Genomic DNA, 18,592 nt, shown 5'->3' with positions numbered 1-18,592 from the left:
TATACAGCGAACCTTCTCTGCCACAGTTGAGGAGAAGATGTTTAGGTCAGTATCTTATTTGTAAGATGATTGCTATCCATAGCAATTATTTCAGCCTTATGAATGTTATGCTTAGGAGTCATGAGTGGGAGTTGCCTAAAATCTTAAAATGATACCTTTGTGGTTTTTAACAGATGTTTTTTTTTTCTTGCTGTCTTCAAATGTCTATTAAGGAATCCAGACTTTTTCTATGGCCCACAGTATTGTGCCGGATGGACTTTACCACCTTTCTCTCACACAGCCTTCCTAAGGAAACTTTCCTATCCATTGTCCCTGGGAGGGCTATTCCTACCACGGGATCTCAACCTTGGATGGATTCAGTGCAACCTCCTCCCATCCACACACACACATACTGGGTCACCCTATCAGTCAGAGGAGGGACAGATGCCTGACTCAGTGGTTGGCAAGTGACTGATCAGATTCTCCCTCTTGAGACCATGAATTAAGAGACACAGAGACTGCAGCCACATGAGGGTAAACACCTAAGTCTAAAATACCAAACTTCATTATTGCAGCTAGTTTAACTTGGTTTCTGTTCCTGTTCAAAATAGCACTGAGTAGAAAAACAAAGATTTGATGTAGTCTGACCCCTTACGCATGATCTCTGCAGTTTAGTTTCTTGAAATGCTGCCCCTTTCCTATCCACAGTAATCAACATTCCTATAACACTGAGGTACCAAAGCCTTCCCAGATCTGCACACATGGTTCCCTCTGTCCAGAAAACTACCCTTTTCTTTCTCTACTTCTACATATCTGCTTGGCAAATCCCTGGTCTTCAAGATTCAGCTCACATCAAATGTCTGTGACACCCCTCTTTGATTGCTCAGAATCTGGCTTCTTGTTATAGCACTGATTATATGGCACTGTACATATCTGGGCATTTGCCTGTTTCCCATGAAACTGCAAGCTTCTGAGGAGAAGGAACTACGTATCTTTTCATCTGCATTCCTTAGAATCTATATAATAGCTGGTATATAGAAGGCACTCAAAAATTATTTATTGAATAAATTCATGAATGATATCCAAACATGTATTTTAATGATGCATTGACATTGTTATCATGACATAAATCAGATTTAGAAGACAGGAATTTTTTTGCTACTAAATAAACCAGTTGATACAACACCAAACAGTTGATGTGTAACCAAGTCAGGAGGAGACACTCACGTAATGCCAAAGAGTTTGGGTATGGGAGCCTGGCAGACTCTGGTTCATGACCCAACTCAGCCACTTACTATGCTATTAAGCTAAGTTTCCCTTATCTGTAAGATGGGGTTGATAACCCACAACTATGCTTTGTAGAGTTACGATGAAAATAAATGAAACAATACGTGTATATCAGCACACAGTGCCTGGCATGTAGGAAGACAATACACTTATAACTAAAGGTTGTTATTAAGAACCCTCTTCCAACTCTGTAGTTTTCTTTTGTCTGGTTGGTGCTATTAGCATACTGTCAGTAGAATTTCCCAAGCCCATAAAATCTGGTTGCAGGAAAGGACCTGATTAAATAGCTTAGAAGTCCTATCCTGAGATTAGCCTAGCCTGGTTAATCTCCTCAGTGGCACATGCAGATGATAACAGCTATATTTGGTAAGTTCTATCTTCAGTAACTGGCAAAAATTTGGCAATACTTCCTAGGTTACTCAGCACAGACATTCCAAAACAAAAGATAGGCTTAAATCAGTAATGATGCCAAAGAGTCACTGAGGGGAAATGGGGGAGGTCTATAAGGTTGTCTCCAACAAAGCATCATGGGCAATATTTATTAATGAATTAATGTGGCCCAGGACCTGACCTCAAGTCTGAGGGCCAGTTCACTGTTCTCAGGACCTCAGAGACACACACATAGGAATTAAACTGCATGTGAGCTTGAGTTGTCACCTGAACATCAATCTTTAAGAAATACTTCTCACCTAAATAAATCTTCCCAATTAGTGCATTCTTTTCCTGTGGTCAAGCTATATGAGAAGACAAATCATAATCAAAAAGCTACCTGGGCTAGAACAGAGTCAAATAGAAAAAAAAAATTTGGATTATTTTATGAAAGTCCCTCCAGTTCACTCACTGTCATTCAACGAATATTGACTGTCTACTTCATCGACAAGAACTGTTCTAGTTTCTGGGCATGTAGCGGTGAACAAAATAGCTATGTTGGGAAGACAGAAATAAACTCACAAATGCATTTATAATTAGAAATTGAAATTAGTGTTTTGGAAAAAAAAATAGGATACTATACAAGAGAGTATCAACAGAGTCCTAAACAGATTTCCTAGGGTCTGACATTTAAAACTAGACTGAAGAATTAGTAGAAGTTGGGAGAAGTGAGAGGAGAAGAGTTGCAGATGGGAAAGAATTCCAACAGTGAGAACAAAATATATGAAGGATCTGGAGCAGGAAACCCTTGACCCACAAGAGGAAGGCAGCCATTGGGGCTGGAGTGTACTTAGAGAAGGAGAGGAAGGTGCAAGCTGAAGAGGAAAAGGGAAGCAGAGTCCACTGGTGTGTTTTAAGCAGAGAGGTGGCATGATGCAATGATCACTTGCTATGGGGATTGAAGTGGAAGAATGAATGAATGTAGGGACACGAGCTGGGAGACTGTCACAATCCCCCAGGTAAATAAGATAGTAGCACAGACCAAGGTTGTGGTAGTGAAGATAGAGTAGTTGTTGGCTTCAAGAAATATTTAGGAGGTGAAAATATAATTTGGTGATGGATTGAAAGTGGAGGAAGAGAGAGGTTTCACGGATGACCATCAAGTTCTGATTTGAGCAACCAGGCAGTGAAGATGCCATTTTCCAAGTCGAGGAAATATAGAGAAGGAGCAGATTGTGGGAGGATAGGGCGAAGAGATCAAGAATACAATTTTAGACATGTCATGTTTACAACAATCTCATAACATCCAGTTGGAAATTTAGATGACTAGATCAAGAGATCAATAGAGAGATAGCTTGAAAGAGAGAGAGAGATTTGAATCAGAAAAGAGATGTGGGGTAGAGCTATAAATCTGGGAATTCATCAGCACAAATGAGATCACCGTGCTACAGAGTGGGAAGACTAGGAACGCACCGTCATCAACTCTACCATTTGGAGGGATGGGAGAGCAGGAGCAAGTAGATGAAAGATAGTTGAAAAGAAACAAACAAACAAAAAGATAGGTGAATGGCCAGAGATGTCAGAAGAAAACCAGGAAGCCAAGAAAAATCAAGAAAGAAGCTCTCTTTCCCTGAGGTAGTGCCTTGACCGTAGGAATCAAACTCTCAGCACCCTGGCCACCCTGCTCTGAGTAGGATACAGGCCCATGTCTGCACGGATGCCCCTGCCTCTGTATTATATTTGCAGTCCAAACTCTTACCTTTTCTCATTCTGGATATGTTAATGCCATTGGCCAACGTCACAACACTAGCATGTGACTCAATGTGCCTATTAATACAGTCCACCAAACTAAAGGAAATTTTTCAATAGCTCAAGGAAATTTTTTACCAGTTAAGGAGGCCAATGCTGGTTAATATCATAATTAACTCTCAAGAGAACAACCTAATTTCTCTCATATCCAAGTTTTTAGTAAACCTTGGAAGGTGATTTATTTATAAACATTGGTTACTCCAAGTAAGAGATAAACATAGATAAGGAATACCCAGCCAGGTATTCCATTACTATAAACAACAGGAAATGGACTAATACAGTGTATGTAATCTATTTCACTCATGCCCTATTGGTGGACATTTAAGCTGTTTTCAATATTTGCTATTAAAAGCAATGTTGCAGAGAATGAACTTGAAAATCATTATTTTACACATTTGGGTATATTAACAGGAGAGGAGTAATTGGGTCAAAAGTTTTATGTGCTTGTAATTTTATTAGGGACTTTTTAAAAATTTTGCTCTTTTTGCATGTGTGTGATTAGTTGATATAAACACATGGTCTAAAATTTATAATTTACCCAAAGGTGAGTAGGGAGAATGTCTCCCTCATGCCCCTTTCCTACGGCCACTGAATCCCCCTTCCCAGAAACAACCACCATGACCGACTCCTTGTGCCTCTTTCCAAATAATAGTTTATGCACATATGTATCTATAAAATAAAAATAATCATACATGTATCTACAGGAGAATTAGTCCTGTTGGACAGATACTTGGTTTTCTTCTTTCACAGTCTACAGGCATCAGACGACTCTTCCAAGAGAGGCAACGTGTATCAGTGTAAGCATTCATATTAGATATAGATTTTTTTATTGTCTCATTTTATATTAGCCCCACACCATCAATATTGTGGATCTCATTTTTAAAAGCAGGGGTTAAATTGATTTTCACTGTGTCTATGTTTTCATTCTGGATGGTAGAGAGGCCATGGAGATGAGACCCTGCTCTGTCTTTGGCCACATCATATTGAATTTTCCAATATAGATTCATTGCAACCTCCTGAAATCCTAGTGGTGGTATCTGCACTGGGTCCACTGCTTCCTGATAGTCTTTTTCAATATCGGGAGGCTACTCATTTATTAGCTTTAGATTGCAGGTTGCATGCAGAGAGAACCTCCCTTAACACACAATAAAAATCTCCTCTATTCACTTTCATCTCTCCATGCAGTCTGTACACTTCCTGCCTGAGTTTTTCTCCTCCCTATTATCTTGCTACAAGCAACAAGGAGCAGTTGACCTGCCACAATATTATGAGTTTTTCCAACCAGTTTCCCTGCAGGGGCTAGATAGGCATATGGCTTACCTTCCATGACAGTGTGAGTGTACAATCTTACCAAATGTTTTGCCATGAAATAACAAAAGTCAACAGCTTTCTAGCCTACCCAACAATTTCTCAGATTACCTATATTGCACCTTATTCAATGATTGCTATGAGGAATAGAACTTTTCTAAGATACAGAAATCCTATCAAATCTTACCTTTCATAGGATTCTGTTCCAACGATGCGATGTGGCTACTGTACCACCTAAGTGGACATGATAACCTATTGCTGTTGCTATTGTGTGCTCAAGGCCCCCTGTTCACCAGTAGGGTTAATCAAGACAAAGTTAACTGTCCAATTTAAAGTTTCTTTTAAGAAATCAAAACAAAAAACAGAGGGACCCAGCAGCTGTCCACTTTCTACTCCCTGGCTTTTCTGAGGCTGATTCAGGGAACAAACCTTAATCTTGTGCAATTCCCGTCCATGAGCTGTGCTGTTTTGGTATAATGCAGGTTTCTTTTATCTTTATTGGCTTTGAGAAGACAGTCAATTTCTTTTCTGGATAAGCTCGATGGCTCTACACAGCCAGCAGGCTTAGGCTTTACGCCCAGAGCACCCTGGAGGCCACATGTGATTTAATCTGGACAAATGTTTTAAAACAAATTCCCAGGCTTTTCTTCAGAATTATTGAAATGACAGGCAGCTGCCACCCACGTAAGAAGATGATATCCAGCACTAACCAACACGAGTGTCTTATAAGTATAGATGACATAAACAGTAAGATTGGTGAGTTAGACCTCAAATTATGACATCTTAGAATTTGAGTTGACAATTTATACCATTAAACTGCTGTATTTCTTTTGTAATGTACCCAAAGCCTTTTTAAAAATTGCTTCGACACACTCTTTGGGGAATTAAAATACAGTAGTAAATCTCAAAAGACTCTCTTCTAAGAATATTTTATAACATAAAAACTAAAATGAATAATGTGCCAAGATTCTGTCCTCAAAATTTCTAGTTATTTCAGTATTAACTAAACAAGTTAATGAAAATTGATCCCTATATTTCTTTAAAAGTAAAAAATAAATAAATAAAACATGAAAATGTTCTCAAAATATCAAAATATAAGCCAATGCCTTAACTTAACCAGCATGTAACAGATGCATTATATTCTATCACCATTTAGTCCTATGTTCCTAGTATTATCTTATAAGGTATAAGTATATTTTAAGTATTATATGGCATTGATCCATCATACACCATTTCCTTTTTTTAAGAAGTAACGTATTTTTCGTGTAAATAGAATTAAATTATAGTGAGTTTTCAAACTGATATTTCATTATTACGATCCTCTTAATACACACATCAAGACTAATTCTCTTAAAATAGATTTTTATACTATTTTTAAATTGTTAGTTTCTTTCAAAAGTCATATCAGAATTTAAGTGTTCCAGACAGCTTATTCAAGTGTTTAATAGAAAACTAATTCTAAAATTATTATATTTACTAACTAAAAGTTTTCTTGGCTCTTATGGCATTTGATTTCTGCCCCACCCCCACCCCATATATCAAACTTCTGTTTTTCTATTGCATATTCTAAGATTACACTTTGCTTACTCATCTTTTTTTGCATGCCTGTATATCATTAAATGTAAAATGTCATAATACTAAGATTTATCATTATCTTACATACAACTAAGAAAAAAAATTCTAACAATTATACGTCACAATATGTTCTTATCACTTAAATTTTGTATTTTATACTTGTTGAAAGGGCTCTTTTAGACTTAAGACAAAAACATTTTCATATATTCTTATGTGACATAAGAAGATTAAGGTTAAGGTAGTCCTAAAATGTCTTTGCATTCACAGCCAGACTCATTTTTACCACTTTTCTACTCAGAATTGTCAATGTCCATATTTTACGATATTTTCTTGCTGTCAGGAGTATTGGCAATACAACTCGTCCTACAAGAGGACTCCAATATTGTCTCTGGGATTTTATTCCAAGCTACTGACTCTTCTGCAAGTTTTTATGATACTGGTCGTTCCTCCCAGGACAACCACTTCCTTCAACTAATATCAAACTTTGCCAGTCCGCTCTGTTTCTACACCCTCCTGTATACAGTAAACCTTTTTCATTTCAAAGACAAATAGTAGCGTACTCTTTTGTAAGACATCTTAAATGTCAGTGAAACTCTACATATGTAGAGCCAACAATGGATAAAACGCAGTTGTAGTGAAAATGACCAAGTTTGCTCACGTGCATATGTCATTTACTTTGCAACTGCCACCTAGCTGATAGTGACTGTAAGACACCATCAGTTCTACAGCAGAGATGTTCAAATGCAAAAACTGTGCATCTTAAGACAAATAGAATATGGTACTAGCTCTTTGTCCAAAACATCCCTTTGCTTCCTAGAGGTTACCTCATCTTTTAAAACCTGGGTCAAATCGAGATCATTGTGGTAGTCTTCCGTAGTTATAACCCCCTCAACAGTTCGTATTGCTCGAAGAACCCTTCCTATCCACTTCTACAGTGGCATGTTACATTTGCTCTCTTTGCCAGAATAAATTTTCTGAACCAGGCTGTAAGAATCCTCTTTGGTATTGGTTAGCAGGGCTCTCAGCTTACGGCTGGGTTGATGCTTTCCTGGGAAGTTAGGGTTAAATAAAAAAGCAGCAGGTATCAAAGCGTCCTCATCGGTAATTTGTTTAGTAAATACGTATTTGATTGTTGAGTGTGCAAATTTCTTGAAAGGAAACATTTTCCCTTATAACTTCTCCCCATCTAACACCTCCTATTTGAGAGAATGTTCAAATATATATTAGTCAGTTGACTCTGACTCCCAACAGATGCTTAATTTGTGTAGCTTAAACATTTGTATGGAAATTTACTACAGAGATTACCCTTCTATTTAATGGGAAAAAAGTTTTATTCCTATGGTAACCGTTTAAGAACAGAGCATACTTACTATATGTCTGAAATATGCAGCCTGTCCTTATGGGAGTACACATCATCTTGAAAGGATTTTTCCTTTTTCAATAAACATTGATTTTTTTTTCCTTTTCACCTGATTTCAGATTAAAATAAAACGTTCTTTGTAAGAATTGCTAAGGAAGAGCTTCAGGAAATGAGAAACATGAATGGGCCTGGCCCCTTGCAGCTGTCATGGGAAAGCAGCAACATAGTCCTCAAGTGGTTTCTGGGAACACATTCCCAGTCCCTCCATAGTTGTATTTCTCCCAGACTGTATTTTCCATGCATCATGATGTTTGATGTGTTTGGGATGTTGCTATGCAAAATAATGTAAAAGTGGGCTTTTTCTATGGCAATCAAGCTTAACAGATGCAAATTTGGGATGATGCAAAAGTTTCTTAGAAATGTTTTAGAATTCCCTGGGGAATGATATAAGCATGTTCATGACAAAAGAGGATAAATGTCTACAAAGGCCTAAAATGTCATTCCACGTGATGAAATCCATCAGTTCCAGGGACTTTGTAACTATAAACAGTACTTACGTATCAGTTTTGAAAAGTGTTCTTATTTGTGTTTTTGCAAGTGTTCTTATTTATATTTTGCAAAAGGCCATCTGCAACTTTTTTCTTCAAATTCACTGGTCTTTATGAATTTTTTTCCTTTAAAAATTATATGCTACAATCTTATTAAAGCAAAGAAATAAATACACCAAAACTACAACTTGTAGTATTTGTTAGAAAAGTTAGTATCATTATCTCCCTTTTCATTTTGTCTTTCTTCAAAGCTTACTCATGGAAAGAAATCTATGGATTCTGTAATTCTATGATGGATACATAGAAAGGGAGTGAGAAAACCTCTTCATAATATCTTAAGCACATAAGCCCCACCCTCAGCAAACATGACTTATACACTCTAAAACTGTGAGTCTTCATACTACGGGCTAGCACAAGCTTACTCGAGGATTGGAAGCATCTGTCTTCCTACTTATAAAGAAGCCAAATGCAAGGCTGGGAAAATAGAGAGTGAGTGATCATATGAGTATATAATTCAATTTCTGTGCCTCCAAAGGTAGCAAGCCCTGTTTACAGGTCAGCCCTCAGTAAGACTCAAGATACCTAGTTGATATGGGTTTTCAAACATCTTGCCTGTCCTCATCAAGTCACTACAGGGTCTGAAATCCCACCACCAAGTCTCATCAGGTGCTACTGAATTAACTTATTCAAATACAACAAGGGCAGAAGGCCCCAGCTGAAGGAGTCAGAGGCATATAAGAGAGTGAGGGCAGTGTACAGGACTGAGAAAAGTCATGGATGTGTAGGCTGGGCAAGGCAGGTCTAAGTATGGAACCACAGGGAGGCTCCTAGACAACAAAAGGTACGATAGAAGATGTTAGTTGCTTGATGAGCGAGGGGGCTTCCACATCTGTGAGAAGGAGCTTGGTTGAGGGCATTAGAAGCTTTTCCTACTTTCTACTTTTACCTTCTTGGCTTGCAAGACATCAAACTTGTGTCTTCTCAGATCTCCTGGGCAGGAGCACCTCAGAACAGCTAGGCTTATGCTTTGTTTTCCTTTTGCAACAGCCCTGGAAAAGAAGTGATGTCAGAGACAAAGTAAAGGGGATGCAGAGACAGTTCTCTGTCTTGGGCTTGGGAAAACTTGCTCCCTATATCAGAATCAGACTTAAGAAGGAATGAGAGCCCAAGATCTTACTCACAGATAGGTTTTTAAAAATCTACCAGGTATGGGCTGGCTGGTTAGCTCAGTTGGGTAAAATGTGGTATTATAACACCAAGGTCAAGGGTTTGAATCCCTGTATGGCCCAGCTGTCAAAAGCAAAAAAACAAACAAAATCTACCAGATAACAACACTTTCCACTAATATTTTCCACTCTTTGCAACATCCCAGTGATGATGCAGCTATTGCCCAGAACTACTAAGGTGGAAAAGCCTAGGGACCCAGGAAGAGATCTGTCACAGGGGTGGAATCACCACAGATGGCCTTTACTAGGGCAATGCTGAGCAGAAACATGGGGTTGGAGTTGCAGCAGAGAAACCCCATCAGCGCCACATCTAGTGGAGCCGTGGGAGTGGGACCACCATGGAGACCCCAGAATTGTGAAGCTACCAGTGTGCAATGCCAGCCTGGAGAACTGAAGCATGGCCTCAGACCAGGAAAGCCACAGGAGTGGAGTTGCCCAAGGACTTGGGGACCCAACCCCCTTACCAGCATACAGATGTGGAACATGGAGTCAAGGATTTGCCACCTTTGAGATTTAATGCCTGCCCTGCTGGGTTTTGGACTTGTTTGGGACCTGTCACACCTTTCTTTTGGCCTATTTCTCCCTTTTTGAATGGGAATATGTACCCTATGTTTGTCCCACCATTGTATCTTGGAAGTAGATGATTTGTTTTGATTTCACAGATGGGAACTTGAGACATTGGTCTTTTGAGTTGAAACAAGTTAAGACTTTGGGGATGGAATGAATGTATTTATCTGTGAGAAGGACATGAACTTTGGGGGCCAGGAGTGAAATGCTGTGGATTGAGTGAATTGTGTCCCCCAAAGTTCAAATATTAGAAGCTTAATTCCCACTGTAACTGTTGAGGATGAGAAGTCCTGTTATAGTAATTGAAAGGTGGGGCCTTGAAGCGGTGTTTAGATTGTAGGACCATGCAGTAGTAAATGGATAATAATGGTGGTCAGGGGTGTGGTTCTGAGGCTTTAAAAGGAGAGCACGTGAGAGTCTCTATTTCTCTCTCTCTCTCTCACATCTCTCTCTCTCTCTGTTCCACCATTTTCTGCCATGTGAGACCTCTCCATTACTGTAAAGCCACCACCAAAGAAGACCCTCACCAGATGTGTTCCCTGGACTTCAGACTTCCTAGCTTCTGAAACTGTGAGCAATACATTTTGTTTTCTTACAAATTAGCCAGTTCCAGGTATTTAGTTATAAGCAACAGAAATGGACTAAAACATATGGGAATCTGTTCAAATCTTAAAAAAAAAAAGTCTTGCTTTACTACATTTTCTTATATCTTTAGGCTACGGCTAATTTCTTTCAGTCTCAGGTGTATGTTGAACCATAATTGTTTGGCTAGCTGAGAGATATATATATTACACACACACACACACACACACACACACACACACACACACACGGGTATTACTACTATCCAAGTAAGGGCATAAGGGTATAAAGGAGGGTTTGGATCATGGTAAGACTGCTGAGAAGTCTGTTATAAAATATGTTCAAAGATGTAAATATAGAACTAAGTAAAGAGTAATTAATACAATGAGAAATACTCATATGGGGCTTAACTGAAAGAAAGAAAAGAACTAAAATTCATGATCTTTCATGCCCTCCCTCCATGTTGAATATTTAGCTCATTTGGAGGGATATTCTCATTTGTAAAAGCCAAAGCCTTTCATCATTTCAGACATGGCATCTATTAAAGGCAGACCAGGTGGTACCAGCTGCACGTGATGAAAGAAATCACACGCTTTCATTATGCAGAGTAATGACAGAAGAATGGGCAGTCCAAACCAGCTGGATCTGTCTCTGCCACTCTTTAGTGTGCACATGCACGTGCGCATACACACACACACACACACACACACACACACACACACACACGAAAAAGAAGACTCAGAAGCTCTGAATCTGCAGAGGCAGAAATTGAATTTGGTGCCCACAGAATCTGGAATCTTCCTGGCCTGTTACGATGAGCAAAGCAGCAGGTGGTCTTGCTCATAATAGGGAGAAAATCTGCTTATTAAATTAGGTAAAACATAAATAACTACATTATGATGACTTTTCAAAGCCATGAATAGCCAATAAAATGAAAAACAGAGACACTGCCACATTTTCTTCTCCATAATAGTAATAGTGATAGCAAACATATACAGCACTTACTAGAGTCTGTATTGTTCTAAGTACTTAATCAAAATTAACTCACTTTGTCATCACAATAACCCTATGATGTAAGTATGATTATCATCCTTTTCTGCTGACAGGGAAACTGAGGCACAAAGAGGTTAAGGTAGTCCTAAACCAATTATCCAAGATAATTGGCAGTGGAAATGTTGATGATAGGAGAGAATATGGATGCCCATTAATATAGGCATCTATTCTGACTCCTAAAGCGTACCTAAAGTATACCTTCTAAGATTTCCCTTATTCTCTAGCATCCTTCTTATATCATATTCCATCCACTTTAACCCTTACGTCTGTGGAGTGAGATTCTAACAGAGCAAGATTGCATAATGGAATACTGAAAAGTGTGTCCAGAAACTGGCTGGCAGCACAGGCCACTCAGTTGATGCTGGAAAGTTGTCTCAGAGGAAGGTGTTTCTGGTGTCCGGTGGAAGGCACAGAGCACTAGGAGAAAGCACCGAAGAAAGCCGAAGCGTGCTACTGTCCAAGAGAAAGTGAGTACTGATTTCAAAGTTAGTGAGAAAGTTACACAGACCATCCGATGGGGTCTCTCTTTTATTAGCCACTTTATTATTAATGCCTTTGCACATATTTAATTTTTCTTTTCTAAATATGAAGGTGGCATCGATGTCAAAATGACAAATTACATAAGTGATATATATTCATGTTTTTGCTTCCTGGACATACCAGGGAAGTTCTAGTTCATACTCCCCTTGGAGTATGTTTAACACTTCTTCTCCTGGAGGAAGGTGACAAATCTGGATGTATTCTTGTCAGAGCATCCTTACAGGCATCCTCTATTGAGTCAGCGTCTTAAAACTATTGCAGGCAAAGCTAAATAAAACTCATTTTCTCTGCCAGTTAGATCTCTTATTCTGAAGTTTTAATGTTTACACTCATTGCAAATCTTTTAACTGAAGGTTCAGATCACTGGGAGTTCTGAAGCCTTCCAAGTTAATCCTCACTAAATACAAGAAAGGAAGCTAGGTTTTGGGTGGTTCTGTGGCTGTGGAATTAGTTTCATTATTTTGCATTTGGTATGTTCACATATAAAATCTGTAAATGAGCAACTTTATAGGCCCATGACTTGCCGATGGCTGTGTAGCTCATTAGTGTACAAGGAAGGAGATACACCTGGTGTTCTTCAAGAATAAAACCCAAAAAGTACAGGTAGGGCAGTACCCAAACCTTCGAGTAATTAGAATAGCTAAAAAATGAAATAAGGTGGTCTGGAAAGGACTCATCAGTAAAAGGAATCCCTACTGGACTAGACGACCTCGAATACTCCTCCCATCCCAACTCTAAGAAGCTTCTGATTATTTTCCCAGATAATTTACTTTTTCATATTTATAGACATCTAAGCACCTGGAAATTTAAAGGAATCATTTCAAGTAGTAAGAAATTGACAGTTGGAGTTCTGTGGTTTGAACATGCCCCCAAGCTCATGTCGAAACTTAGTCCCCAACATGGTGGTGGAAGGTGGGAGCTTTAAGAGGTGATTAGATTGTGAGGACTGTGCCCTCATGAATGGATTGATCCATTCACAGAGTAATGGGTTGATGATTTAATGGGTTGTCATGGGTGTGGTTCTGATGGCTTTATAAGGAGAGAGAGTGAGAAGTTTAGCTCTCTTGCTCATGCCATCCTTGTCATGTGACAACATGCATCACTGTAGAGAGTCATCACCAAGAAAAAGGCTCTCACCAGATGTGCCCCCTGAACTTTGGACTTCCCAGTTTCCAAAATTGTAAGAAATAAATTTCATTTCTTTACCCAGTTTCAGGTATTTTATTACAAGCAGCAGAAAATGGACCAATACACAGAGCTCTCAGTCAATTTTATTAAGCATGTGAACTTCATTTTCTAAAAACCCCAGAAAGGTGTTGGTGACCTCTCTGCCGTGCTGGGACTCAGAATCAGGACTGAGCAAGTAAGCAAGGCTGTGGCCCCTGAGGGCCTGGTGCATTCAAGGAAAGACACAGGTGGAGAGGAAGAGAGGCGAAGGAGGAAAAGGGGAATAAAATGGGTGACAGTGACAACAATCCTAATATAATCATCACAATGATCACATCAGTGAGTTATGCTTGTTCACATTTTTCATGCAGAGGAACTGAATCTCAGGGTCGTGTGTCCCAAGATCGCACAGTAAGTGGCAGAGGCAGGACACAGCAGACTTCAGCACTTGCACTCCTGATGCCGGGTTTTCCCACAATAGCAAGCTGGCTCACCTGCACAACAGCTTGCTCACTGAAGCGCGGACGGCTCTATTCTAAAGGCAGGTCTAAGAAGTAAAGCTCGCTTCTGAATCCTACTGTAAGCTTCATGAATTTAAAATAGCGTTACTGTGGGCAGTCTCAAGTATGCTGCTCAGCCTGCTGAGACTCATGCTTTTTTAATTTTTTTTTTTACATGAAATGGAAATAGTATTAATAAACCTCGGAGATCTGTTAGTATTATAAACTCCCAATTCCTATTTTGAAGGACTAGGAGAAAAGGGAAAATGATTGAGTCCCTATTAAAAAGAAAGTACAGATCCCAAATTTTGACTTGAACTAGGTTTGATTTATGTTTCTCTGTGTTTGAAAGGTTATCTATGTTTTCTCTATGTTTATGTTTCTCTATTCCAGGAAGCATGAGGGGAATACTCTCCCACAAACTCTTCTCACATTATTCCATATCCAAGAGGGCTACAGACCTATTGTCTATGGGTCTGTTGACAATGGGCCTAACATTTTCCTTCACCTCCTAAAAATAGAGTAGGAAAGAGTTGAAGCCAGTACAAGAGCTGCTACTCTAGGACAGTGGTTCTTAACCAGGGATGATTTCTCCCCACCCCCTACCCTCACTGGGGGACATTTGGCACTTTCTGAAGACATTTTTGATGGTCACCACTGGGGGTGCTACTGGCTTCCAGTGGGCAGAAGCCAAGAGTATTGCTAAACAGCTTATAATGCACGAGACAGCCCCCACAACACAGACTTACACATCTCTAATTGTCAATACCGCTAATACTGAGTAACCCTGATCAAAAACCAGGTAAAATGCATGGGAGTTTACATTCCTGGGCACCTCCATTGGCAAAATCTTCTAGGCCTCCAAAACTAAAGAATCGCAGCGTGGTGGAGCTGCCTATCGCTGTTGACAGTAAACAGGGAAGCCCTTCCGGCATCCTCCATTAATCTTCAGATGTTCATAGAATGTGCTATGTGGAATGCGGGAGTGTTTCTTAAATCATTATTTCCATCATCTTCTTTATTTTTCTCTATGAAAAAGCGAACCAGCTTTGGGAAATTTTTGGTTGTCTGTCATTTGACATCATTTTTATGGTTTGCTCTTCCTTTTTATTTTTCTTGTAAAAGAAAATGTGGAAGAAGATTTGGAAAAACCTTTTTAAAAATGTCTAATGGCTCTATGAATAAAAAAAAAAATCATTGGAAACCTTTGTTTCAGATTTTCCAAACTAACACCAAGAGGCTTTTGAATAACTACCCAAAGGACAACTTCAGCAACCATTCTCAATATTTACCATTTTAAAAAGTCTGCTGCTTAAAAAAATTCAGTCTAATCAACTGGACTGAACCCAAGAAGTATGCCTAAAGCAAGAACTCAGAAACACAGATCAGTTTTAAGACAGAAAAAAAAAGTTAAAAAAGAATACAGAAAGGTCACAGGTAATACACAAAAAAATCAGAATATAAAAGTTAATGTGATTTGACGATCAAGGTGTGCTGAGAAAGTGAAGGAAAATGGTCAGGGCCCCTCAGATGTTCAGAATCTTGCCAAGCATTTGATGTAAATGTGCACGTGTGCCCAGGTGTTCCTTGGTTATTGTCTAATGTAATTGTGTATGTGCACCCAGGTGTCCTGGGTTATGGACTTAAGTATAAAGGATGAGTGGTCTGATCCAGGCCCGCCCCCGGGGGGGTCCATGCGGAGGTTGCTACCGCTGCTGGAAGCTGTTGCTGCTGCCGCCAGTGTCCTCGGGACCCTCTGAGAAGCCACCACCACTGCTGCTGCTGCTACTGCTGAGGACGGAGCTGGTGTTGTCTGCCATTGGCTCCCAGGATCTTTCCCAATTACCTAGAGCATGGACCTGCGTGTGAGGGGTCTGGAGACCCAGCCTGGCATGTACAATGGGTTTGAAGGGTCTGAGCCCTAGCTCTGACAGTATAAATGGAAACTTAGTATAACTAAAATAATGAAACATTTTGGCTTTAGTTATGATTTGCCTTACTCCACAACTAATGTAGTCCCGTAGCTTTACAATCGGCTACGTCAGTAGGATTCCGACATTAGCCCTACCTTTGCAGGGTGAAAAGGCAGAGGGTACAAAGTCCAGGTACAGCTTTTACAATGTTTAAGGCACTCTATTTCACTTAAGCTTTGGCAAAATCCCCAGACCCACAGATAAGCCTGAGTCACTCACCTCTCACTCCTTTCTTCTCTGTAAAAGGTGTCCTGGGTGTCTGTTCTGTGGTTAATTGGGCTGAACACGCTGAGAAATTCGAGAATGAAAAGCCAATGACATCAATCTTAGAGTTAGGAATAAATTGTTATTTCTTGGTTAAGCATTTGGCCTTACCATACAAACTAGATTTTTCTGGTCTCCTATTCTTTTGAATTGCCTTAATTTAAAGCGTGTTGAAAAGTTCTCACCTGTGTGACTTTTCAGGTTGTTTCCTGTTTGTGGGTTTGGTATGCACCGAAGAGAATCTGAAGGTTCTTTCTCAAGCCAAGAGGTAAAGTCAGACAATTACAATGTTGGACTGAGCTTTGGGTTCAGAAGGATCATGATAGTTTTGCTGAGCTAAGAAACAGGGGAGAATACAAGGAACAGTGAATGCTAAAGCAAGAAAATCACTGACCACAGTAACCGAACAGCATCTAAAATGGCCTGTGGAAACGTAAAACTGCTTCATGTCAAATATCAAATTTAATGCCCACTTACGCACTGAGGGACAACCTTTTAGTATATGTAACACTTTCCCCAATCCTTCCTTACAGAGACACTTAGAAAAATGTTAAGTGATTTTTTTTCATGTTATCCATTTACACTTGCTCCTTACGAATAAACTACATATTGTGATTAGTGATGTACGTATATTTGATATAGAGCTTATGTGAAGTATATTCATTGATTTTAAAGTTAACTTTTCTTGTCCTTTATAATCCAAACATTAACAACATTAAATCAAGCTCAGTTTTTCTTTCTAATGTAAAATAAAAAATAATAAAGTAATAATTTAAAAAATAGGCCTCTTAATTAAGAATCCGCCACTATTTATACTAATTAGACAGGAGCTTTTTCTGCAGATTACTTTTGTTTTACACACACATGCTCACATAAGCATCCAATATAATATATATGGAATAAGTCAATAAAACAACAAATAAATATAATTTCATAGGAAAATGCTAGGTAGTTTATATTAAGAAGTTTTTTTAGATTGTAGGTTTATTTTTAAAGAACTATCCAACTGATCCATTTATTAATGCAGAACTTCTAATTGACCTGGAATTCCATTTTAAATTATCCTATTTTAATACTAGATAAAATGTGTTGAGCACTCCGTAGGTACTCAGCATTCTGAATACATTATTTTATTTAAGTCTCACAATAACCCTAAGAAACAGGAACTGACATTATTTTCATTGAATAGATGCAGAAAATGAGGCAAAGAAATTAAGAAACTTGCCCAAGGTCAGATGGTAGGTGGTAGAGTCTGGTTTTAAAGCTGAGTCTGTCTGACTAGGAGCCAAAAGCCTGAAACACAGCACCATAAACTTTTCATTAGTCTAGGTATTACTTTATGGACTACAACAGTAAAGCCACATTGTTTTAAAGTACTGTATTGTGAAGAATTAATCGCAAATTCAAACTGATTTTTCTTATTAGTTCCAATAACTAAGGTTTTAACATATGTCAGCTAATATTCTTTCCCTCAAACCTCAAAGTGTTTTCACGGTGAATTTTTATTCACTTTTCAGTTAAAAATCCCATAAGATTTTCTATAGTTTTCTGTTGAAAAAACACACACAGTAACATAAGCTAAATTTAGCAATATATATCAACTATAGAAATTCTAACTTAGAAATTCCATTTCTGGAGAATTTATCCTCCAAGAAATAGTTAAAATGCGTAAGAATCTTTTATTACAAACATTTGTTTATATATATTTATAAAATCAAATTTTGGAAGTAATATGAACATAGTGGGGAATGGTTAAATAAATGATGGCATTGCTATTTCAAATGATGTTTATAAAGAGTTTATTATACCACGAAAAAACACTTGTGTTATACGTTTATTTTGCTTACAGTGTGAAGCAAAGAAGGTATAGAACTATAGAGTGAGCATTTAGACACAACTACTTAAGATAAATTCTCTAGAACCACAAAACTAGAAGAAGACATCAAAACATGTTTAAAATGCCTTTATAGTTTACTTCCATTTTCTATATTTTCCAATTTAAAATAACTTGCACATGCTAATTTAAAATGGAAAAATACATTTTAATATTCTTTTTAAAAAAATTATAAACAGGATGGCTAAAACTTGGCAAATTTGACTTCTGTGAGTCAAGTTCAACTCGCCATGAATCCTACAGGAATGGCTGAGGGAGTGAGTGTAGTTAAGAGATCCCTTGTTAGAAAACACGAAGAACTGAGTTTCTTCAAGTCCAAACTATGGTGCTATTAATGTGAGTGCCACGATAGATTCTCATTTTCCTGGATGTGCTAGAGAGCTCCTTGGAAAGAACTGTAAGTCCAATCTGCCCACACCCTTGTATGACATCCCAGCTTTGCTTCCTGGTACACTGGGCTATTCTATATGCTTGCAAAATCTAAAAACAATTGCCTTTGCAAGCCACCGCACTAAGAGAGACAAAAGGGAATTGCCACAATAAGATGGCTTTCATTTCTTTTGCTTCTCAGAAGGCTGATTTTGTTTGTAA

Source organism: Cynocephalus volans, chromosome 6 (genome assembly GCF_027409185.1).
Source record: "Cynocephalus volans isolate mCynVol1 chromosome 6, mCynVol1.pri, whole genome shotgun sequence".
Lineage (NCBI taxonomy): Eukaryota > Metazoa > Chordata > Mammalia > Dermoptera > Cynocephalidae > Cynocephalus > Cynocephalus volans.
Note: the sequence above shows the minus strand (reverse complement) of the source record.